The 26,769-nt window shown below is 44.2% G+C and overlaps 1 protein-coding gene across 2 annotated transcripts in view; it reads right to left on the bottom strand.

The window, feature by feature from the left end:
- The window catches only part of LOC137371756 (nmrA-like family domain-containing protein 1), an 80,216-nt gene that overhangs the window by 35,004 nt on the left and 18,443 nt on the right, over nt 1-26,769 (bottom strand). Inside the window, exon 1 of one of the 2 annotated variants that reach the window (XM_068034605.1) lies at nt 18,801-18,998. The exons of the other annotated variant lie outside the window; for it this stretch is intronic. The gene's annotated coding sequence lies outside the window, so the exon portion shown is untranslated. Of the gene's footprint in view, nt 1-18,800; nt 18,999-26,769 lie in introns of those variants that run through there. 2 annotated transcript variants of the gene reach the window in all.

Raw genomic sequence — 26,769 nt, 5'->3', positions numbered from 1 at the left:
CTATTTATCTGTTCCTGTCCCTTTAAGGCCATAAATTCCGATTGAACAGAAATCTCTTCTACTTGCTCAATACTCCTTGGAAAGAAGTGCTGTAAATAGATATATCCTAAGGTTAAGCACAGGCTAATTATTATTGCCTGTTTAAAAATGTGAATTTGATTTTTTAAAATCAGGTTCTATTTGTTCATTGATGGGTTCACTATCTGTTCAGTTATGATTTGTTTAGTTTTATGAATATGATCTTTGAGCCAATAGGTGAAAATGCAACGTATGCTTTACATGTGTGACGCTTTTGAGGTCAAATAGATGTGTCAGACACAAGACTTTTATTATATGTATATAAATTAACATTGATCAGATCTTTTCACTTGAGTTATATGCAAAAATTATTCAGATGATTTTATTGCTTTTTAGCCTCATTATTTGATCCTGCATTGTGTGGTCAGAGGCTGTTAGGTAATAACCATAGATGATGAAATCAGTAGGTCAAGCTTTCACTGGATTATTTTAATATTACTGCAGATCTTTGGAATCCCTGACAATATTGCCAGAATCAGGAAGACAGCAAGTTTGATCCTCAGGTAGTCGTGGACTGCATTTAGCCTTCGTGCCTCAAGTTATCTTGGGAAATATCAGCCAGAGTTCCCACTCCTGATCACGAACAGTGGCCTCTTTATGTATAGGTGCCTGACGAGGATATGAAGATAGAATATGACCACTTCCCCACCTACCAACCCACCCACCCTCACTCGTTCACCCACTGGATGCTGGCGATCATCGAACTGTGCCCCAGCTTGAGACTGTGCCTTCAGAAGAGGGGAGAGAAAAGGAGAAAGCTGGGACAAAAGCAAAATCCCTGACTGATTTAAAATTAGTGAAACTGACGGGCAAGTACATTTAAACAGTAGCAATTTCCATTTTAAGCATGTACTTCATCACTGACTTCTTCAGGATTTTCAGATTTTTCTTCACAGCAGCTTGCCTCAGCCAAGCTATTCAACAAGCTGCTGGTTTCCTCATTTGAAAACGGGGGACTGATTTTCAACAAAAGTTGTTTTAGGTGTAATAACAATAATCAATAACTCCTTGTCACATTGATTACACGATCGAAGTTACTTGCTGTATTACAGTGTTTGCATCCCCAAGTGTAGTGATTGGTGCAAGTCCTCTGTAAAGCTGTCCAAATAATAACTAATTTACTCATTACATCTTTAAATACTGCATTTGCATTTTGAACAAAGATTAACAAGATTATATGATTTGGTTTATCCATTGAAAAGCTGTGACTTGATAGATATTGTATGATAAGTCTCCCACACTGTTCCTTGACTGAGTGGAGAGTTATGTGCTAAGGCCTCTACTCATGTTGCTCTCTAAGCACTAATGTGGTAGAGGTTTTAGCAGCTAACAGCCTGAGATGACTGTCATTCCTCACAGGAAACACTTGTTTGCTATCTCTTCCTCACTTGCAGTATGGCTGTGATTTGGTGGGAAATTGCTGGTTTGAACCCTCATACTGACACTTATGGAGTAATGCATTACAGCACTGATGCCTGCACCTACTAGATAAGCTTAACAAATTAGTTTTGCCGTAATGTGTTCCACATACATTGGTATAAAGATTATTGACTAAAAACTTGATTACGTCATTCTATGAATCTTCTTGTGTTATGGCAAGTACTCTCTTCCAAGAAAAATGGGTGTCGTATTTCAACTCTTATCTCAATGTCAGAAACTGATTTTAGATGGATATATTGTAAAAGCAAAATCTTTTTGGAAGATTGTCTTGAAGGCAGTCCGAAGGAGGCTTATCTTATTTTTTCTATTCTTTCACAGAATGTGGGCATCGCTGGCTAGGCCAGCACTTATTGCCCATCCCTCATTGCCCTTGAGATGACTGTCATTCCTCACAGGAATGGTGAGCTGCCTTCTTGAACTGCTGCAGTCCATGTGCTGTTAATAAGGGAGCTCCAGGATTTTGACCCAGCGACAGTGAAAGAACGGCGATATCGTTCCAAGTCAGGATGATGTGTGGCTTGGAGGGAAACTTGCAGGTGGTGGTGTTCCCATGCATCTGCTGCCCTTGTCCTTCTAGGTGGTAGAGGTCACAGGTTTGGAAGGTGCTGTTGAAGGAACCTTGGTGAGTTTGTGCAGTGCATCTTATAAATGGTACACACTGCTGCCACTGTGCGTCGGTGGTGGAAAGAGTGAATTTTGAAGGTGGTGGATGAGGTGTCAATCAAGTGGGCTGCTTTGTCCTGGATGGTGTCGAACTTCTTGAGTGTTGTTGGAGCTACACTCATCCAGGCAAGTGGAGAGTATTCCATCACACTCCTGACTTGTGCCTTGTAGATGGTGGACAGGCTTTGGGGAGTCAGGAGATGAGTTACACGCCACAGAATTCCCAGCCACTGACCTGCTCTTGTAGCCACAGTATTTATATAGCTGGACCAGTTCAGTTTCTGGTCAATGGTAACCCCCAGGATGTTGATAGTGGGGGATTCAGCGATGTAATGTCGTTGAATGTCAAGGGGAGATGGTTGGATTCTCTCTTGTTGGAGATGGTCATTGCTTGGCACTTGTGTGGCGCGAATGTAACTTGCCACTTACCAGCCCAAGTCTGAATGTTGTCCAGGTCTTGCTGCATCTGGACATGGACTAATTCAGTATCTGAGGAGTCGAGAATGGAAATGAACATTGCGCAATCATCAGCAAACATCCCCACTTTTGACCTTATGATGGAGGGAAGGTCATTGATAAAGCAGCTGAAGGTGGTTGGGCCTCGAACACTACCCTGAGGAACTCCTGCAGTGATGTCCTGGGACTGACTTGATTGACCTTCAACAACCACAACCATCTTCCTTTGTGCTAGGTATGACTCCAATCAGTGGCGAGATTCCCCTGATTCCCATTGACTCCAGTTTTGCTAGGGCTCCTTGATGCCACGCTTGGTCAAATGCCGCCTAGATGTTTTGGGAAATTACTCACCTCTTGAGTTCAGCTCTTTTGTCCATGTTTGGACCAAGGCTGTAATGAGGTCAGGAGCTGAGTGGCCCTGGTGGAACCCAAACTGAGCATCAGTTTGTATCACTTTCCAAAAAATGACAAACATGCTCTCTACCAGCCGATTTCACAATATGTAAAGAAACACTTTCACTTGTAAACTGCCTTTCATAACCTCAGGATAGCCCAAAGCGTTTTACAGCCAATGAAGTGCTTTGAAGTACAGTCACTGTTGTAATGTAGGCAACACAGCAGCCAATATGCCAATCCATTTAAAGATGAGGACAAGGATTTAAATCTTGAGGCACTGGGGGATGGGGAGCCGATGTAGGTCAGCAAAGGCTGATAGATGTCATGGTTCCCTTATTTTACAGCAATTGATACTGTCACCATTAATTAAAGGACCATGAAGATTGCTGCTTTGGGACCAAGGTTATTCTTTTAAGAAATGGCTCAAAGCCCCTTGATACAGGCAAGAACAAGAGCTGAAGATCAAGATTATGAGTTAGGCAAATCCACCAGTATCATGGAAGAACAGATTATCTGGATGTTGAAGCAGATCAGGGAGTGAGCTATATAGCCCTGTGAAAGCCTCCATAACCACTGTAGTCTGCTGCCTCTTGCACACCTTTGCCATTCAAAGAGGCATTACCATGGAGCCAGTGGAAGAGGAGATCCAGCAACAACTGGTGGCATAGGAGGACACTAATCAGGACCCTGAAGAAATCTGTACATAATCTTATTGGTAGAGAGGAAAATTCCTAAAGCAATCTATCATTGAAAATACCTTGTTTTAATTGCCTGTCTCTAAACAATGCAGTCATCTCCACTTGCCCAATTAAATGGAACAATGAACTACACTGTTCTCAACAATTACCAGGTATGTTCCTCCACTCTTCAACAACTATTTCATGGCACCTCATTCCAGATGAGCTCTCAGGCTACATCTGAAATACAGTTACCCCAATTTCATCTTATCTAGTGCATGTGTGGTCAATGTTTCATATCACACGATTTCCCTTTTGTGTAAATGAATGGTGCATGTGTAATACTGTGCTGGCTGCTTGGTTGTGCATGCTACTGGCACATTTGGAGTCATTTAAACAGAGCACCTTGATGATAAAAATTAGTCATTGTCCTGAGACAAAACTCCATAATCTGTTTAAATGACAACTCCACTTGCTCCTCCTTATTTCTGAGATTCACCTAATGCCCCCTTTTGAAACTCACTAAATGTATCCCCTGGACAATGATTGTCATAAAAGCCCATCTGGTTCACTAATGCCCTTTAGGGAAGGAAATCAGTTGTCATTCCCCAGTCTGGCCTACATGTGACTCCAAACCCACAGCAATGTGGTTGACTCTTACCTGCATCGACTGAGACACCAGAAACGACCCTGCCCAGTTGACCCTGCAAAGTCCACCTCACCAACATCTGAGGACTTGTGCCAAAATTGAGACAGCTGCCCCGCAGGCTAGCCAAGCAACAGCTTGGCATAATCGTACTTACCGAATCATACCTTACACCCAATGTCCCAGACTCCTCCATCAACATCCCCAGGTATGTCCTGTTCACTGGCAGGACAGATGCACCAGAGATGATGGCACAGTAGTCTACGGGAGGGAGTGGTCCTGTCCTTAACATGGACTCCAGACCCCATGAAATCTCATGGTATCAGGTCAAACAGGGACAATGAACCCTCCGCTGATTACAAGCTACTGCCCTCCCTGAGCGGATGAATCAGTACTCCTCCACATTGAACACTACTTGGAGGAAGCACTGAGGGTAGCAAGGCACAGAATGTACTCTGAACAAAGAACAAAAGAACAAAGATAATTACAGCACAGGAACAGGCCCTTCGGCCCTCCAAGCCTGCGCCGATCCAGATCCTCTCTCTAAACATGTCGCCTATTTTCTAAGCTTCTGTATCTCTTTTCTTCCTGCCCATTCATGTATCTGTCTAGATACATCTTAAAAGACTCCATCGTGCCCGCATCTACCACCTCCGCTGGTAATGCGTTCCAGGTGCCCACCACCCTCTGCGTAAAGAACTTTCCACGCATATCCCCCCTAAACTTTTCCCCTTTCACTTTGAACTCGTGTCCTCTAGTAATTGAAACCCCCACTCTGGGAAAAAGCTTCTTGCTATCCACCCTGTCTATACCTCTCATGATTTTGTACACCTCAATCAGGTCCCCCCTCAACCTCCGTCTTTCTAATGAAAATAATCCTAATCTACTCAACCTCTCTTCATAGCTAGCGCCCTCCATACCAGGCAACATCCTGGTGAACCTCCTCTGCACCCTTTCCAAAGCATCCACATCCTTTTGATAATGTGGCGACCAGAACTGTACGCAGTATTCCAAATGTGGCCGAACCAAAGTCCTATACAACTGTAACATGACCTGCCAACTCTTGTACTCAATGCCCCGTCCGATGAAGGAAAGCATGCCGTATGCTTTCTTGACCACTCTATTTACCTGCGTTGCCACCTTCAGGGAACAGTGGACCTGAACACCCAAATCTCTCTGGACATCAATTTTCCCCAGGACTTTTCCATTTACTGTATAGTTCACTCTTGAATTGGATCTTCCAAAATGCATCACCTCGCATTTGCCCTGATTGAACTCCATCTGCCATTTCTCTGCCCAACTCTCCAATCTATCTATATTCTGCTGTATTCTCTGACAGTCCCCTTCACTATCTGCTACTCCACCAATCTTAGTGTCGTCTGCAAATTTGCTAATCAGTCCACCTATACTTTCCTCTAAATCATTAATGTATATCACAAACAACAGTGGTCCCAGCACGGATCCCTGTGGAACACCACTGGTCACACGTCTCCATTTTGAGAAACTCCCTTCTACTGCTACTCTCTGTCTCCTGTTGCCCAGCCAGTTCTTTATCCATCTAGCTAGTACACCTTGGACCCCAAGCGCCTTCACTTTCTCCATCAGCCTGCCATGGGGAACCTTATCAAACGCCTTACTGAAGTCCATGTATATGACATCGACAGCCCTTCCGTCATCAATCAACTTTGTCACTTCCTCAAAGAATTCTATTAAGTTGGTAAGACATGACCTTCCCTGCACAAAACCATGTTGCCTATCACTGATGAGCCCATTTTCTTCCAAATGGGAATAGATCCTATCCCTCAGTATCTTCTCCAGCAGCTTCCCTACCACTGACGTCAGGCTCACCGGTCTATAATTACCTGGATGGGGAACTTCAATGTCCATCACCAGGAGTGGCTTGGTAGCACCAGTAGTCACAGATTCATCTATCCATGACAGTTATTAGTAAGAACGACCACTGCACAGTCCTTGTGGAGACAAAGTCCCATCTTCACACTGAGGATACCCTCCATTGTGTTGTGTGGCACTGGTCGGTTGGCATCCTTCCATCTACGAAAGATGATGGGCATGCAGCAAGCAATCCATTTTGGTGGTGTGTCTTCTCTTGGTGCACCTTTGCTGATGACTGTGAAGGCCAATCCTTCAGAGGCAGGTTCTGCCACAAGTACCGCATGTGAAGCTGCCAAGTGACACCGTGAGCTGTTGTTTTTGATGTTGGCGCCTGTTGCCAAGCTGCTGCTGCTGGTCATCGAGGTACTGCACACCAGTCCACAGGATGGGCTGGTCCTTATTCTCCCCCAGGCATTGGATTCTGTGGTGGTGGGGAGTCTGAAGATGGCTCCGGATGAGGCCCGCCATGGATTTCGATACTGTGAGGGCCTGGCCCAACCCTCCCAGCGGCAGCGAGGCCCCGTGGCGGCCCCCCTGCCGCTCGGTGACGGGACCACAATTAAAATCTTCAAATCAATAAAATCAATGAATTAACATACACTTACCTGCGACCTTGGGAGCCTGGCGTGGCAGCCGGCACTACTGCGCCTTCAAATCTCCATCCGGGGAAAGGCGGTGCCACACTGGTGGGGAGGGAGGAGAAGGAGGAAAGATTTTCAGTGCGGGGGTTGTTGGGGGAGGGAAATGGGGTCAAATACACGTAATGGATGTAGGGGATGGTGGGAAGGGTTAAACTGTAAACTTTGTGCAGTTTGGGGGGGGTAAAGGTCAGATGTTAAAGGTAAGTGTTTTGGCCGGAGGAAAAGGCAAATAGTTATTGGGGGGGGGTGGGAAAGGGGTGTTAAAAATGTATTTATTTTATTTTTGGGGGTCTGTCTTCAAAAATTTAAATTAGGCGGCAGGGCTGGTTGCCCTTTAAAAAGGGTGCCAACGCCTGCGCACTGGCAGCTGACACATTGCCGGGGACGGACAGCCCGTCCCCCCTACGAGATTGCGGGGGGTGGCCATCCCAGCTATTTAGATGAACCACTGCGCTTAAGATCGCAGCGGCTCTTTGGTGTGCGGCCCGTGCGAGTGGGCTGCCATTTTTTCAGTTCGCTGCTGATCTCTTAAAATCCAGCCCGATGTGTCGCCATTTCCCTCTTTCGTCAGCTAGTGATTCCCAGGTGCGATAGCCGACATGTAGGGCCTTCATGTCACTCTTGCAAGCATCTTTGAAGCAGAGCTTTGGGTGCACCAGTGATCATCTGGCCCCGGCTACCTCACCATACAGAAGGTCCTTGGGTATGTGACCGTCTTCCATCCTGAGGAGGTGTTCGATCCACTAAAGCCACCTCTGTTTGATTAGTTGTAACACACTTGGGAGCTCTGCTTTTGAGAGGACTGCCGCATTTGTGGTTTTGTCCTGCCAGGATATACCCATAATGCGCCGCAGATAGTGAAGATGGAAATTATTGAGCTTCTGTTCCTGGTAGCTGTAAGTCGCCCATGTTTCACAGCCATACAGCAAGGTGCTGAGAACACAGGCCTTATAAACCATCAACTTGTTCCTAAGGGTCAGCTTGGTGTTATCCCATGCGTGTTTCGCAATTCAGCCAAAGGTGGTAGCTGCTTTCCCCACGCGTGTATTGAACTTTGCATCAAGGGACCGATTGACTGTCACTGTGGACCCAAGGTAACAGAATTTGCTAACCAATTCCAGTGGGATGTTACTTAGTCTGATCAAGGGCAGAGATGCAACACCTTGTCCCATGGCCATGATTTTCTTGATGCTTAAAGTCAAGGAGAACAAGTTACAGGCATGGGAGAGACAGTCCATGTGTCTTTGTAGCTGAGTTTCCATGTGAACCACTAGCGCAGCATCATCAGAGTAGAGGAGTTCTCTGATCAGGACATGATGTGTTTTTGTCTTCGTTTTCAGCCTTGATAGATTGTGGAGCATGCCATAGGACCTAGTGTGCAAGTAGACTCCTTCCATAACTGCAGGGAAGGCGAAGGTGAGGAGCATGGAGAAGATGATGCCAAACGGAGTGGGGGCTGGGACACAACCCTGTTTCCCTCCATTCTTCACTCCAGAACTGTCGGAAGTGGAGCCATCAAACTGTACAGTGCAGTGCATGTTGTCAATGGAAGGGGCGAATGAGACTGAGGAGCTTTAGTGGACAGCAAATTTTTCCCAAAACCATGTACAGCCCTGCTCTCTGACAGTGTCGAAGGCCTTAGTGAAATCTATGAAAGTAAGGTAAAGGGGTGTACTCTGTTCCCTACACTTCTCTTCTAGCCTATGGAGATCATGTCCACAGTAGATCTGCCAGCACGGAAACTGCACTATGCTGCCAAGTGCACTTGGTCTGCAAGAAAAAAGAGTTTTTTAAGTATGACCCTATCAAAGGCCTTCCCTATGATGCTAAGTGAGCTGCCCATGTAGGTGATGCAGTCTCCTCTGTCGCCTTGTTGTGTGGCATTACCGCCATGCTAAATGGGATAGATTCAGGACAGACCTAGCAGCTCAAAACTGGGCATCCATGAGGCACTGTGGACTATCAGCACCAGAACTGTTTTCAACCACAATCTGTAACCTCATGGCCCAGCATATCCCTCACTACCACTATCATCAAGCCAGGAGATCAACCCTAGTTCAATGAAGAGTGCAGGAGAGCATGCCAGGAGCAACATCAGGCATAACTAAAAATGAGGTGTCAGCCTCACTGTTGTACATGCATGGTAAACAACAAAGGCAGCAGACAATAGATAGAGCAAAGCGATTCCACAACCAACGGATCAGCCCAAAGCTCTGCAGTCCTGTCACATCCAGTAGTGAATGGTGGTGGACAATTAACCAACTAACCAGAGGAGGAGGGTTCACAAACATTTCCATCCTCAATATTGGGGTTCCCAGCTCATCAGACAAATTTGAAGCATTTGCAACTATCTTCAGCCAGAAGTGCCGAGTGGATGATCCATTTCGGCCTCCTCTGAGGTCCCCAGCATCACAGATGCCAGTCTTCAGCCAATTTGATTCACTCTATGGGACATCAGGAAACAGCTGAAGACACTGGGTACAGCAAAGGCTATGGGCCCTGACAACATCTTAGCTGTAGTACTGAAGACTTATGCTTCAGAACTAGCCGTGCCGCTAGCCAAGCTGTTCCAGTACACCTATAACACTGGCATCTGCTGACAATGTGAAAAATTGGCTAGATATGTTTGATCCACAAGAAGCAGGACAAATCCAATCTGTTCAATTACTGCCCCATTGGGCTACTCTCAATCAACAAAGTGATGGAAGATGTCACTGACAGTGCCATCAAGTGTCACTTACTCAGCAACAACCTGCTCACCAATGCTCACTTTGTGTTCTGCCAGGACTACTTGGTTCCAGATCCCGTTACTGGCTTCAGGTCCCATTACAACCTTGGTCCAAACATGGACAAAAGAACTGAATTGCAGAGGTGCAGTGAGAGTGACTGCCCTTGACATCAAGGCAGCATTTGACCAAATGTGGCATCAAGGTACCCTAGCAAAACTGAAATCATTGGAAATCAGGGGTAAAACTCTCCACTGGTTGGAGTGATACCTAGCACAAAGGAAGATGGCTGTGGTTGTTGAAGGCCAATTGTCTCAGCCCTAGGACCTTGCTGCAGGAGTTCCTCAGGGTAGTGTCCTAGGCCCAACCATCTTCAGCTGCTTCATAAATGACCTTCCCTCCATCATGAGGGCAGAAGTGCAGATGTTCACTGATGATTCCACAGTGTCTATTTCCATTCGCAACTTCTCAGATACTGAAGCAGTTCATGCCTGCATGCAGCATGACCTGGACTACATTCAGACTTGGGCTTAAAAGTGGCAAGTAACATTTGTGCCATACATGTGCCAGGCAAAGACCATCTACAAGAAGAGAGTATATAACCATCTCCCCTTGATGTTCAATGGAATTACCATTGGTGAATCCCCCACCATCAACATCCTGGGGGATAACCGACCAGAAATTGAATTGGACTAGCCATATAAATACCGTGGCGACAAGAGCAGGTCAGAGGCAGGGAATTCTGTGGCGAGTAATTCACCTCCTGACTCCCCAAAGCCTGTCCAGCATCTATAAGGCACAAGTCTGGAGTGTGATAGAATACTGTCCATTTGCTTGGGTGAGTGCATCTCTAATGCTCAAGAAGCTCTCCATCACCCAAGACAAAGCATCCCGCTTGATCGTCACCCCATCCACCACCTTAAACATTCACTCTCTCCACCAGGGCAGCAGTGTGTACCATCTACAAGATGCACTGCACAAACTCACCATGTCTCCTTCGACAGCACCTTCCAAACCCTCAACCTCTACTACCTAGGACAAGGGCAGTAGGTGCATGGGAACACCACCACTTGCAAGTTCCACTCCAAGCCACACACCATGCTGATTTGGAACTATATCCCCATCTCTTCATTGTCGCTGGTTCAAAATCCTAAAACTCCCTAACAGCACTGTAGGTGTACCTACACCACATGACGGCAGCGGTTCAAGAAGGCGGCTCATCACCAACTTCTCAACAGCAATTAGGGATGGGCAACAAATGCTGGCCTTGCCAGTGATGCTCACATCCCATGAATGAATTAAAAAAAGGACTGTCTGTCTCTGTGCTTGTGCAGTGAGTAGCACAGGGGGTGCTGTGACGTGTTGGGGGAGACAATGGGCAATGCTTCAGTCAGCTTCTCCCCCTAGGCACCTAAAGGATCAAAAGAAAATTAGATTTTACAATGTACCACCATAAGACACTACTTCAAACAGCGCCTACATGGCAAGATATTGTGTTACGCTACTGTACTGCAGTGTATGTCAATGTTCCAGAAAATGAAAAAATGAGTAGGTAGGTAGCGAATGAATAACATGCAAAGAAGAATATGAGCTTTCCCACTATTGTCTACAGCCCCAGTGTTTGGAGGCTCCTTTTCTCATAGGGAATTAATGAGGACTGGTTGGAAGGTTCCCTTCTGGTCTGCTTCTGCTCACGATGAGGAATGCAGCTTTGAAAGGAAGGCCCAGCATTCCTCAGGACAAGTTTGTATGAGCAATAACCTTGCCAGTGTTCTCAGGATTATTGCCCATCCAAACTTTCCCTGAGGAGTGCTGGGCCTTCCTTTTAAAGCTGCATCCTCATCGTGATGGTGGCGGGGAATAGGGGGAAAACGACATGGCAGTGAGGGAGGGGGAGGAAGGCATAGGGGGAGGAAACGGCATGGGAGTGGTGGCGGGAACAGCATGAGAGTGGGGGCCGGAACGGCATTAGAGTGGGGGTGGGAATGGAATGGGAAGGGCGGCAGGGAATGGCATGGGAGTGAGGGTGGAAACAGTATGAGAGTGGGAGCGGGAACAGCATGAGAGTGGGGGGAACGGAATGGGAGTGGGGGCAGGGAATGGCATGAGAGTGGGGGTGGGGAATGGAATGGAATAGGAGTGGGGGCAGGGAACGACATGGGGCAGGAGGGTGGACGTCATGGGGTGGGAGGGAGCGGCATAGGAGGGAGGGGGGAGGTGTGGAATGGGGGTCGGGATGGCATGGGAGAGATGGAATGGGGTAAAGGCCTGCTACCCGACCCGAACCTGACGGGACCCAACGACATGTGCCGGGTTCGGGTCGGGTTGCACTTATGGGTCCAGCATTCGGGCTCAGGTCGGACACGTTCTATCACAGGTAAGTGGCTCCAATGTTAATTTAATTTTTGGACTAGAAAGGTGATTTTGTTACAGTTATTTTAAGCTTGTGCAGATCAGCAACAAAGTGAAAAACGGAAGGCAAGTTAACGGGATGGTCGGGTCGGGTCGGGCGTGGAAAAAAGTGAAAGGACTCAGGTCGGGTCGGGCTCGGGTCGGATGTGGTTCTGACGGGCTCAGGTCGGGGTTTTCTTTGCAGACCTGAGCAGGCCTTATGGGGGCAGCATAGGAAGAATGGAATGGCATGGCATGGGATGGGGATTTAAACAAGTACTAGATTAGATTAGAGATACAGCACTGAAACAGGCCCTTCGGCCCACCGAGTCTGTGCCGAACATCAACCACCTATTTATACTAATCCTACACTAATCCTATATTCCTACCAAACATCCCCACCTGTCCCTATATTTCCCTACCACCTACCTATACTAGTGACAATTTATAATGGCCAATTTACCTATCAACCTGCAAGTCTTTTGGCTTGTGGGAGGAAACCGGAGCACCCGGAGAAAACCCACGCAGACACAGGGAGAACTTGCAAACTCCACACAGGCAGTACCCGGAATCGAACCCGGGTCCCTGGAGCTGTGAGGCTGCGGTGCTAACCACTGCGCCACTGTGCCGCCCTGTTGCAATAACAATAGTAATTTCACCGCAAATGTTTTGGTGGGTCTCTTCTAGTATACAATTAACATGGTAATAGTCGCCATACTGCATCAAATAATACAAAGTGCTGAAAGTCCACCTCCAGATGCTGAAGCATCTTTGGATCATGGTGTTCTCTTGTTGTTGTTGTTGCTGGTCCGCCTCCAGAGCATGTAGGGTGAATACAATACCCATACTATAGCGTTCACTAAAAGATTACCCCTTTGACCAAAGTCCCATGGTCTGCTCACCACTGAAACTCTGTAAGGTCCCTCTGGTACTTTTATACCAGCTTTAAATGAGATAAATTAATGCAATATTGCAAATAAGTAAAACCTACATAAATGTACATGCTCCATGTTAATTGCTACTTTAGGAGATAATAAGCAAAAAATGGATTAGCACCAGTTCTATAGTTAACATGGATTAAAAATATTTACTCCTGGGAATTGGTTTAACATCATAGATGGAAATTATGCCGTATCAACTGACAGTAAATCACAAAATTACTACCCCCACATTACTATGTAGGCTAGCATTATCACACAACCCCCACAAGATAAACTCTTAAAAGAGTTAAATTCTGATATTCTGTTATCTCATAAAAATGCTGTTCCCAAACATGATCCCCGAGTAAAACTGAGGTCAATGGGAATCGGGGGAAAATACTCCACTGGTTGGAGTCATACCTAGCCAAAAGGAAGATGACTGTGGTTGTCGGAGGCCAACCATCTCAGCCCAGGACATCGCTGCAAGAGTTCCTCAGGGCCTAGGCCAACCATCTTCAGCTGCTTCATCAATGACCTACCCTCCAAGTCAGAAGTGGTGATGTCCGCTGATGATTGTACAATGCTCAAAATCATGAAGGGTCTTGGCAGAGTAGATGGGGAGAAACCGTTCCCATTGGCGGAAGGGTCAAAAACCAGAGGACACCGATTTAAGGTGATTAGCAAAAGAAGCAACGACATGAAGAAAAACTTTTTTACGCAGCGGTTGTTTAGGATCTGGAATGCACAGCCTGAGAGTGTGGTGGAGATAGGTTCAATTGTAGTTTTCAAAAGGGAATTGGATAAGCACCTGAAGAGAAAATAAATTGCTGGGCTACGGGGAAAAGGCGGAATAAGTGGGACTAACAGAGTTGCACTTGCAGAGAGCCAGCATGGACACAATGGGCTGAAAGGCCTCCTTCTGTGCTGTAATGATTCTATGATTCTATATTCAGTTCCATAGCAACTGCTCAGGGAATAAAGCAGTCTGTACCTACATGCAGCAAGACCTGGACAACATTCAGGCTTGGGCTAATAAGTGGCAAATAACTTTCAAGCCTCACAAGTGCCAGGCAATGGCCATCTCCAACAAGACAGAATCTAACCATCTCCCCTTGACATTCAACAGCATTACCATCACTGAATCCTCCACCATCAACATCCTGGGGGTCACCATTGACCAGAAACTGAACTGAACAAACCTCATAAATACATTGGCTACAAGAGCAGATCAGAGGCTGGGTAATCTGCGATGAGTAACTCACCTCCTGACTCCCAAAGTCTATGCAAGAAGGTTTTGATTAAGACAAGGACAAAGGATCAGCCACAAAAAATCTCCAACAGTTTGTTATTTGACATCTAGCGATTTGGGTGGGGCCAGAAGGAGTAATATCGCTTCTCCTGGCCTTTCAAAATCAAAAGCTGCCAGTACATTCTCCCCACTCCCCGCAACCCAACAGGTCCTACCGACCTGCCAGATCTGTGCAGAAGCCAGCTGATTTTATGAGGTCCAAAACCGAGAGCTGCAGCAGAGTGCAGCAGTGCTAGCGTCCATTCACATTCAACATTAAAAAGGCTAAATGTTACATTTACAAAGAGTCCAGGCGATGTGACCGAGCACCTGAGCGCTTTTTAAACATAGCTTCACAGCAGACTGGAACTCCACACAATGTCTAGTCCCAACTGTGAGAGGTGGTGTCCTTCAGGAGGCTGATGAAATCACATAATTGGTTTTGATGTGTTGGAGTTAGATCAGGTCCTGACTCCAGACGCAAAACATTTTCTTAATACATGCAAAAGTAATTATACCCTACAAAAATGTCTCTGCTACAATTCAAGCTCTGAACTGGTAGTGGTAGTGGGGGGCGGTGGAATTCTCAACTGCCGGCCACCCACTTCTGACCAGCACGATGAGCAACTGGCAGAGGATAATCTGATGGGAATCCTGGGCATCCATTTACCTGACTGACTCATGGAGAAGTGAGGGGAGCTGAGAAGTGCATTCAATTTCCGCTTTTTCCAATTGCTCAGTGGCCTAACCAACAGTTCTTAAAGGGACTTCTAGTAGCTACACTGAAAAGTTAAGATTTTGTTTTTGAAAAAAAAGATTTTGACGGAGCCAGAAGGAGCAACCTTGCTCCTCCTGGCCTCTCAAAAATCTTCCAGCCCACTGCCAGTCCATTCTGCCCCCACTCCATCCAAAACAACCGTTCAACCTATCTGCCAGCTCTGTGCAGAAGCCAGGCGATTTTATGAGGTCTATAACTGGAGAGCTGCAACAGAGTGCTGCAGAGCACTGCAGCTTGCCAGGAAAATTTAATTGAGGTCCAAACTTGAAAATGGCTCCGGCCTCACTACTCTGGCCTTGGGCAGGTGCCATAATCACACTCATTTTGGACCTGAACTAAAAATCTTCCCTATGGCTTTGAAATTTTTGTTTCAACTGTTCTGATGAAAGGTCACAGACCTGAAACGTTAACTCTGCTTCTCGTTCCACAGATGCTGCCAGACCTGCTGAGTCTTTCCAGCACTTCCTGTTTTTATTTCTGATTTCAAGCATTTGCAATATTTTGCTTTTATTCACTTTTATAAATTTTACTTTAACACTCAAACCAAAACCAACATAAATTAAACATGAACCAACAGTTAAATCATGGTTGATATATATCTTAAAAGGTTACACGTTAACTATCAGGTGCAACAAGGATAAATCTCACAAGCCCTTTGGCAATCCTTTCAGCAAAATGGCACCAAACAGTCCCAAAGTCCTTCAGATCTTTGAACGTTTCATGTAGATCGCCAGATCCCATCTCACCAAGATGCAAATGCAGGCTTCCACTTGATGGCAGTTTCTCTGCAATCGAACCCCCACTGATACTGGCTCCACCAAAACTGCGCATCCTGCTGGAACTTCTGTGGTTTTGCTCAAAACTGCACTGGTGGTGTAGGTTCACTGGTCTCATCTTACATAACTTTTTAAGGCACCAAAAACAACAGTAGCAACTTGTACCTTCTAAGGGTCAGCTCTCAGTCCAGACTCCTTTGCCTGCAGTCAAAACAACTGCTTCAACCGGCTACTTTGTAGTCTGTTTAGTCCAAGCTACCTCCCTGGAAGCTCCAAAAATCTGCTGCTTGCAGACCAGAAAACAGGTTCCAAATTCAGTGGTTTGTTGTTATGACCTCAGTGAGACCATTACCATTAAAATATGAGATATGATTCCCCCAGAGCAATTTAAAGAATTAGACAAATTTCATGTTTTAAGACTATTATAACAACTATTATAACAACTAAACAAAAAGAAATCTCCATTAACTAGACAGTACTTTGTAAGTAGCTGATACACCAGATTACAAAGAAAGGTATTTTCTTTACATATTAAAATACTTGAAAACCTTATATGTTACACACTTCCTTTTGATGGTGAAATCCTTTGTGGTTAAAAGTCCTGGACTCCTCCCAGTAGCAATGGATTGGCTCTCCCAGATCTTTTCAAAAATCAATTTTCTCTTTGCACACTTCTCCAAGCACTTCTGACCTAGACATCTGTGAATAAGGCATTTGCTGGTGATCCTGCTGGTCTACTGTTCCGTAAGCTTTGACTTTCAAAACAGGTTCAAGTCTTCGCAGCCTTTTACTGTAACAGGCTTCCCAGAGCAGGTGCTTCCTATCTCTCTCTCTCTCAAGGCCACAACTGCTGGTTTCTTCTCTTACAGCCTGTTTGCCTTCAGAAAGTCTGTTAACTTTATCTGGACTCAGAAGTCAATAGCTTATTCTATTGTTCCAAAAATGCAGAGCCACTTGAGCCTTTCCATTGTTCCCAGGTGCTAACAGCTGCCTGGTACATTTACATCTTCCAAATTACTCACTCCCTGTTTTACGACCCGAAAGTCGAGGAGGGCAAAACCTATTGTTTTTCAGGTGTTAGCCCTGCAGTCTCTGTTTTTCAGAAGAAAGTCTTTGATCTGTGTTCTCTGTTGTACTGATGACCTTTCACAGAGTGACGGTAAGGTCACGTGACCTTCCGAACTCCATCCTGAACTTTTAAAAATCACAATTTTTAAAACATAATCATGTTCCAATCCACTCAGAAGGCCTTTTACCATTAGATAAACTTTTCTTAATCCAGCTGTTAATTTACATCTTTTAGCAGAGGTGTTCAACATGGCGCTCTCTCACAACCAAAACAACCATTCCAGCCTTCTGCTTTTTGCAGTCTCTTTAAACCATAACTGACTGATTTTTCACTTCCATTCACTGCAGAGTTCGTCACAACTCTCCAAAGCCTTCGGGTCAAACTGAAACTCAAGCCCCCGTCACATGTCCTTGATTAAAAAAAAGTTTTTTTCTCAGTCACAGGAATATCTGTTTGTCTAACCTGGGTTTGACTCCCCAGAACCTGGAAGCCTTTAATTCCAATTTCAAATCAGGGACTGTGTCAAAAAAAATCAAACACAAGCTGTATAGAACTCAGTCTACACACGAAGTCTCCATCACATACCCAACATACAGTAACTCGATTTTTATTGAGTCTCATTGGAGCTATAAATGGCCTATGACATTAGCCATTTCTCCTCTCCTAATGGTTTCATCAGGTTTCCTTTTGTGCATCAAAAATCTTCATTAATGATAGACTTTTGGCAGCGAGCTATTACATGCACACACTGTACCCAAGGTGCATGTATTTTGAGCCATTACATTCTTTCCTAAGTGGCTCAGATGGATGTGGCTTTTTAAAACTAAATTAGTATTGATTACATCACAATTAAAGCCTATCACAACAATCCAGAGCAACAATCAATAACAAAACTACTCAGCTGATCACAGACCAGCTTTTTTTATTAGATTACATCCTAAAATTCAGCTGAAGACATACAGGATTAACACACACAAATCATTCTATCCATTTTAACATTACTGCTCAGACATCACTGTAATAGAATGGTTATTCTGATGCTCGTCATGTTTTTGTCAATTATGCTATCTTTATTGTACTTACCAAAAACTTTAATTGTCCAATATGAATTAAATAATGCTAATAAAGCAGCATATGGAGAAGGCTAAATAGCTGATTATGTAATGGTTCTCATCAGTACAATGGGTTATGGGACTCCAAAGCACCCAACCAATCAGTTGGTATCCATGATTACAGTAATTAACAGTAGAAATCAATCCGGATGGATTACCATGGATGCACGACCCATGAATTGGATCTCTGATTCAAGAGTCAGATACAGATATGCATGTCGAATACTCAGATGCTCTGCCATACAGCGTCAGTGATCCTGCTGTTGCAGGAACTGACATGTCCCAAAGTCAGTACAACAAGCTCTACAGATGTGGGTAGATATATGCTCACTCAGGCAGACATGATGGACCATCTCCAAGGTGCAGATCTGGTCATGGATTATCAGAGAACTAAAGTGCGCATCAGTTGGTAATCAGTAAGCAAACGTGTTCTTACAGCCCACTTTGATCATAAATATGGGTATTGATCAATAATTGTAGCATATATGCCTTGTCAAATGCGGAAGACTTAGATGATAAAGATGAGTTCTATAGATGTCTCCAGGCAGCCACCACGTTCATATCATAGCAGGACCTGTTCTTCCTTGGGAAATGTTAATGCTGAAGTAGGAGCCAACAGATCAAAACTGGCTAAGGGCCATGGTGAACGAAATTACAATGGTGAGCCACTTGTTAACTTCTGCACTGCTCATGGCCTCAAGATATAGGGAACCTTCCTTGCCAGAAAATACACCATAGATACACATGGTACAGCATTGATGGAACTACATAAAAATAGATCACAATATCACATCACAACATAATGTTTGGGTCGTCAGAAGCATTCAGTTTGACAACTTGGTGCACTGACCTCTCGTAAGTTATCTCGCTCCTGAAGTTGAAGTGAAGTTCTGATCTCCCCAGAGCCCTGGGTACTAGCAGCTCAAGTCAGTATCAGTAAAATATAGTTTCGAATTTGAACTGTCCAACTGCTTTCAGGCATTGAAAGAGTTCACAATTGATGTAGAGACAGACTGGGCCATCGTCAGTGAACAGCTCAGCATAACTGTAGAAGTAGCCCTAGAAAGTAGCCAACCTAGGCGCTCAAAGTTAATCACTGATGAGATGCTTGACCTGGTTGAGTACTGTTGGAAGGCAAAACTCAACCAGGTTCCACAGTTCAGGGAGCAAAGGTGACAGAAAAAGACAAGGATATAACTATCAAAAGAGGAAGAAACATCAACACAGATCAATGACACTCAAAAAAAATGCAAACAGATTACTACAGAAATGACCCATGGTCTGGATCTATGACGCAAAAATCTGATACAAATAACTACGTCAGATACACAAAAGCTCTGCCATAACCCAGTCAGTGTCCTGCTGTGCCAGAACTGATATGTCTCAAAATCAGTATAACAGGTTATACACATAGAACAATATACATTTTAAATTGAAATTCTGACTAAAACGTTTATTTATATAACATCTTTAAGGTAATAAAACGTCCCAGAAGTATTATAAAACATAATATGGCATTGAGCCACATAAGGAGATATTAGGTCAGATGACCAAAAGCTTGGTCACAGAGGTAGGTTTTAAGATGTGTCTGAAAGGTGGAAAACAAGGTCGAGAAGCGGAGAGGTGGCAGGGAGGGTAATCCAGACCTTGGGGCCAAGGCAACTTAAGGCACAGCCACCAATGGTGGAATGATAAAATCGCGGATGCTCAAAAGCCCAGAATTAGAGGAGTGCAGAGATCTCAGACGGTTATGTGGCTGGAAGAGATTACAGAGTTAAGGAGCAGCAAGGCCATAGAAGGGCTTAAAAATAAGGATGAGAATTTTAAAATCAAGACATTGCGTGACTGGGAGCCAATGTAGGTCAGCAAGCACAGTTAAGACACAGGTAGCAGAGTTTTGGATAACCTCTAATTTACAGAGGGTAAAATGTGGGAGACCAGCCAGGAGTGCATTGGAATAGTCAAGTTTAGAGGTAACAAAGGCATGAATGAAGGTTTCAGCAGCAGATGAGCTGAGACAGGGGCAAGGTCGGGCATCGTTACAGAGGTGGAAATAGACTGTCTTAGTGATGCCGCAAATGTGTGGTTGGAAGCTCATCTCAGTGTCAAGTGTGACACTAAGGTTGCGAACAGACTGGCTTAATCTCAGACTGTTGCCAGGGAGAGGGATGGAGTCAGTAGCTAGGGAACAGAGTTTGGAGTAGGGACCAAAAGCAATGGCTTCAGTCTTCCCAATATTTAATTGGAGGAAATTTCTGCTCACCCAGTACTGAATGTCGGATAAGCAGTATGATCCTTTAGTAAAAGTGCAGGAGTTGAGAGAAGTGGTGGTGAGGTATAGCTGAGTGTTGTTGGCATACATGTGAAAACTAACACTGTGCTTTTGGATGATGTCGCCGAGGGGCAATGTGTAGATGAAAAATATGAGGGGCCCAAGCATAGATCCTTGGGGGCACCAGAGGTAATGGTGCGGGAGCAGGAAGAGATACTCAGGCTATGATTGGACAGATAAGAATAGAATCTGGTCAGAACAATCCCACCCAGCTGGATAACACTGGAGAGGCGCTGGAGGAGAATGGTGTGGACAACCGTGTCAAAAGCTGCAGACAGGTTGAGAAGGATGAGGAGGGAAAGTTTACTTTTGTCACAGTCACATAGAATGCCATTTGATAAGAGCGGTGTCGGTACAGTGGCAGGGATGAAACCTGATTGGAGGGATTCAAACATGGGGTTGCCGGAAAAGATGGGAACGGATTTGGGAGGCAACAACATGTTCAAGGACTTTGGAGAGGAAAGGGAGGTTGGAAATGGGAGGATAGTTTGCAAGGACAGTGGGGTCAAGGGTTGGTAAAAAGGAAAGTAACAAGGTCTGACAGAACTGAAAGCTGCTTGTATCTGAGTATTTTTATAAATTAATATGTGGCATAAAACAAATCACTTTCCATAGCATATAGTAAGGGAATGCGACCCAAAAGAAAAAGATACAGCACGTGTGCCAAACTCTCAAGAAAATAAAATGGCAGGACACAGCAGGCATTTAGCAGGCGTTTTCCTCAAAATTTTAATTTTAAATGGTTACCAGACCTACCAAGTATCATACGAAATAGGAACAGGAGTAGGCCATTCAGCACTTTACATCTGTTCTACCATTCTATAAAATCACAGATAATCTGCACCGCAAATCCACTTACCCGCCTTTTCTCCATTTCCCTTGATACCCTTACCTAATAAAAGATCTTGAAAATTTCAATTGGCCTGCCATCCACAGCCATTTGGGGGACAGAGTTCCGATTTCCACTACCTGTTGTGTGAAAAAGTGCTTCCTGACATCACACCTGAATGGCCCAGCTCTAATTTTGAGATTGCACCCCTTTGTTTTGGACTCCTCCACCAGAGGAAAAACTTTCTCTATGTCTATCCTATTGAATCCATTATTTTAAATGCCTCAATTATATTATTCCTCAATCTTCTAAATTCAGGGGAATACAAAAAGAGTTTATGCAACCTGTCCTCATAATCCTTTAAGCCCTGCTATCATTCTGCTGAATCTGCACTGTACCTGCTCCAAGGTATCCTTCCTGGCATTCAGGGCCAAGTACTCCAGGTCGGGTCTCATAAAGGCTTCTTTGTACAACTAAAGGATCATTTCTTCACTTCAGTGTTCCCAGCCCCTTGAGATAAAGGCCAACATTCCATTCGCCTTTTTGATTACTTCTGTACCTGTGAACTTGCTTTCAATAATCTCTAAATCTCATTGCTCCACCACAGTTACTAGTCTCTCACCCAAAAGCAAATATTCCAATATGTCCCTCTCAGATCCAAAGTGGATGACCTCACACTTCCTCACATTGAACTCCACCTGCCAGTGTTTTATCTACTCACTTAATCAGTCTCTCACTTTGGTAATTTGCTGTTCCCATCCAAATAATTTACAGTGCCTCCGAACATAGTGCCATCTGCAAACTTGGAGATACAACTCTTCATCCAAGTCATTTATATAGTGAAAAGCTAAGGCTGCAGTACAGATCCCTGGGGAACGGCAATGGTTACATCCAGCCAATTTGAGACCATTCCCTCTATTCCTACTCTCACAACCAATTACCAACCTATATCAGAAGATTACCTAAGATTACCTCCAATTCTGTCTGCTTTCATTTTTGATAATTATTTTTGTAGAATCTTATTAATGCTTTCTGAAAGTCCACATAAACAAAATCCCTGTCCACCATGCCAATGAATGCCTCAAAAAATGCAACTAGATTAGTCAGACATGACCTACCCATTATAAGTCATACTTGTCTGTGCCCTGGTGACAAATTCTAGTAATTTTCCCACAACTAATATTAAACTGCCAGGTCTGTAGTTACCTTGTTTCTACCTCCCACCTTTCTTAAATAATAGAGTGACATCTGCAATTTTCCAATCCATGATCACAATTTCTGAATTGAGAGAGCTTTGGAAAATTACAACTAATGCATCCACAATTTTGTTCCCTTTTTTTTTTAATACCTGAGGGTGGAAACCAACAGGTCCCGGGATTTGTCTTTCTCAAGGCCCATTATTTTCTGCATTACCATTTTTAACTCATATTAAATCCACTAAGTACCTCCCCTAGACTTATCTTTAGGTTCCCTTGTATATTTGCTATATTTCTCCACTGTGGAAAAAAAATACAAAGTACTCACTTTAATAAGTCTATCATTTCCTTATTGTCCATCATAATCTCACTTGCATCTGGCTATAAAGGGCCGACATCTCACTCACCTCTTAATGTTAAAAATTATGCTGTTAGATTTGATATCACTTGCAAGTATTTTCCTATTTCCTTTTTATACCTCATTACTTTACTTATATCCCTTTGTTGTTTTTTATAGTTCTCTCAATCTGCTGGATTTGAACTTTTCCTTGCATTTGTATAAGCCTTTTAAATTGATACTGCCTCACTTGTTGACAATGGTTGCTCAACAACAAATGGAACCTTTACCTTTTATGATTATGTACTGGTTTTGTATCGTACCAAATACTTATTTGAACACTTCCCACTGTTTGTCTGTAGATTTACACATTAACAGTTCACCCCAGTTTATTGTGGTCAATTTATTTCTCATGCCTTTGAAGCTTGTCTTATTTAAATTTAAAACCCTGGTTTGTGAATCTCCCTTCTGCCTTTCAAACCTGATATCAAAATCAATCATATTACAGTCATTACTCTCACAATATTTCCTTACCTTTGGATTATTAACTAATTCTGGTTTGTTACTCCTTACTATAGTTTTATCGATTCCAAAGCACATTAGACTAGGAAATGGTCCCAAATGTACATTCTAGAAATTCATTGTCTTTATTACTTGAGCTGTTCTCCTTTTCCAGTCTACATGAAAATTTAAATCTCCTATGATAAAACATGGTTTTTCCTATATGCTTTCTTGGCTTCCATATTTAAACATCCCACACTACATCACTACAATCAGGCAATCTGTAGCCAACTCCTACTCGTCTTGAATTCATTGCTGGTCCTTAACTCTACCCATAGTATTTCCATTGCCTGATACGGTTTCTAAAATCCCTTCTTTCCACTGCTCTAATTGCGTCTTTTATTAACACCACTGGTCCGCCTCCTTTCCAATTTGTCTTTTCTACAGATCTGATAGTCAGGAGGGGAGGGTCTAAGGAGGTGGAGATTTTTCCAGCGGGCGGTGGGGGTTGGGGGGGGGGGGTCCTCCGTGGGCCACAGATTGCCCACAGAGGAGGGACCGCTCCCAAGCCCGCAGGGAGGGCACCTCCTACTACTGTTGGAGACTTCCCCGCTGCTGGTTAAAATTCAGCTGCGGTGGCGGGGGGGGGTGGGGAAGAGGCCCTTTAGTGGCTATTAATAAGCCACGTAAGGGCCACAATTGACCTCTGACTGAGAAGGCTGTCATCGGCCTATCCTGCCCCCAACAAAAATCGCTTGGTGATGGGGATGCAACGGGCACTCCACCCCTGCCTCCCATCACGATTCTGTGGGCCTCCCCGTCTCAAGGTGCAACCCTCCCTTTTGAGTAGGTGCCTCCTGTCCCAGAACAGATCCCAATGCTCCAAAAAGCTGAAGCCCTTCCTCCTGCACCGTGCCTCAATCCATGAATTGACCCTCCCTATCTTCCCATTTATACTCTCACTCAAGCATAACACTGAGAGTAATCCAGACATTACTACCTTTGAGGTCCTACTTTTTATCATCCTCTCTACCTCCTGAAAATCTAACTGTAGGATCTCAATACCTTCTTCTCTATGTCATTGGTATCGACATCTACCACAACTTCTGGCTCACTCTCTTCTCCCTGCAAAATATTCTGCACCCTCTCCATGCTATCCTTTACTGTGGCACCAGGAAGGCAACATACCATGCATGACTCACGATGATAGTTACAGAAATGCCTGTCTGTTCCTTTAACAATGGAATCTCCTATAATGAATGCATTTCTACTCTTCGCTGTTCCCTCCTATGCAGTCTCTTTCCCACTGGTGCCATGATCTGGACAGTGCTCCTTCAAGCTCTTAGCAGCCTCCAAAGCTGAGTACCGGATGGCTACCCAACTACTGTCCTGGACTCTTACTGATTGTGGGATGTACAATCCAGGAAATTCTCATCCTCCCTGATGTTCTGCAGTGACTCCAGCTGCCCCTCAAGTTTCGAAATCTTGAGCTCGAGCAGCTCCAGACACTTCCTGCATGTATGGTTCCCCCAAGACACATGAAGTGTCCTAAATTCTCAAATGGTGCAGGAATTGCAAGCACCAGATCTCAGCTGCAGATCCATGATCTAAGAAAAAAATATCCATTCCCTCTATTATAATCTAGTTAGTTTTGTGATATTGCTTTACTGGAATATGTAAATAGTGAATGTGCATCATCACAGCAGGAAGTGATGTCATACAGCATGTGACACAGCAGTAGGAGTTGTGTTGATCCCTAGTAAGATGTGCATGTAGAGCTCTCCTGTAACTTGTATGTAGTATTGTGCATCTTCAATTAAAATAACCCAAAGTATTTGTTGCCATTTATCAGTGTATGATTGGTAAGTTTGCGTGAAGAACCCAGTAACCCAACAGTTAGTACCTTGCATAAACTATTAATTTTAATTAATTCCTCTAGATCTGCTCTGTGCTGATTCACTTACTGTTATACTTACCCCAAGTGAAATTTAATAATTACTGTCATGCTAGGCCCCCACCTGCCAAGAATGAGGCACATTAATTTTGTCATGAACACTGATTTTAAACTGTCACTGGAGTGAGTGCAGGACTTGTTGAACAGATCAGCTGTGGCTGAAAAAGGCAATTGCATATTAACAGACAGTGTTTGGAAGGACAAAACAGCCATTCCCTGACATTCACCCTACAAAATCGCCTTTTGATCACCAGACGTTGAAGGTCGGGGAGCTCGCATTCCAGGTTGACTGCTAAGATAGCCGAATACACAAACAGACATGGTCAAACCAGCTACTCACATGTCAAACCTGCTGGGCAAGCTGAGTTTTTTGAATTTGTACAAACAGTTTGGACAGAAAGCAGTTTGCTCCTGGATTGAAAAGACCTCTCCTGGCTGGCTCACCACAGCCTCTGCTGCCTGCTCCCATCTCTTTCTCACGGAACTTCAAAACTCACTTAAAACACATGAACCTCAAGAGAGAAGTCTCCTACAGTGAACAAGGTTTAAGAAGAATACTGGGCCCCAACAAAAAGCAAGTTCTACCTACAAATAAGGACTCTACAGGGAGCTCAGAGCACAGTAACAAAAAACCCTCTTCAGAGATTGCCTCAAACCTTTCCACTTTATTTTTCTTCTGCTTTTTCTGTCCCTATCTGCATGTGTGTATTGCGTATGCATGCTAGCATAGACATGTCGTGTATCCGTAGGCGTTAACCGAATTAGAGTTTAAGTTTAATAAATTTCAATCTTTCTTCTTTAAACCTAAGAAAGCTTGTGTGTGCTGGTTTCTTTGCCTTATAATTGGAAAGTGGTGAACAAGGATTCACCAAGGGGGAGCTAAAAACATGGTGTATTTAAAATTAAACCCTGTTACAGTAAGACCAGGTGAAGGCTGAAAGGGAACCCTAGACCACTTTCTCACCTGGTCATAACATTACACTAAGCTTTAAATTTAATACATTACTTTATAGTTTACTGGTCCTAGTTTAAATCACTGCCCTCATTTAGAGAAAAAAACCTTAAAACTTACCAACCAACCACATGCCTTCCGTCCTCTGACGTTACTCCTTGCTTATTTTTGGAAAGCACTGTGGAAGGTCGACGCTCTCCCCCGCTCTGATATATCAACTGCCGCCACTGCTGCCTCCAATCTCCAAAGGTTTGGTTAGAAAACCCACAAAAAGTGCTAAGGAGATAAATTCTTGGATCTTCTTCACATTATACATAACTGATACTGAGAGAATGCTTGATTCTCTGTAAAAACAATGACCCACCAGCTAAACTGCGCATTACTGAGCCACACATTCCTGCATTTTGTTGGCAGATTGTTAATTGTAGCGAGAAACAGGTATTATTTTGTTTTCATTGTAAGAAAAGTTTCAGGTACTCATCTCTCGCTTTAGCATCTATGCATGGTCACTGATGTTTTTTATAGACATATTTTTAAAACTCACCTTCCTCATCCATTTCCCATGCAGTGGTTGCCTGAGGTTGGAAATAATAACAGCACAGCCAACCAATGAAAGGTCACACCTCAATGCTGGCCATGTTTTTATACATACAGGATTTGTGAGTCAGTTTGGTTGGGTTAGACCAAGGTCTAAAGTTCATCTAAACAAATTTCAATT

The sequence above is a fragment of the Heterodontus francisci genome, chromosome 7 (genome assembly GCF_036365525.1).
Source record: "Heterodontus francisci isolate sHetFra1 chromosome 7, sHetFra1.hap1, whole genome shotgun sequence".
Lineage (NCBI taxonomy): Eukaryota > Metazoa > Chordata > Chondrichthyes > Heterodontiformes > Heterodontidae > Heterodontus > Heterodontus francisci.
The sequence above is the reverse complement of the archived record's forward strand: the minus strand, read 5'-3'. Positions and strand labels throughout refer to the sequence as shown.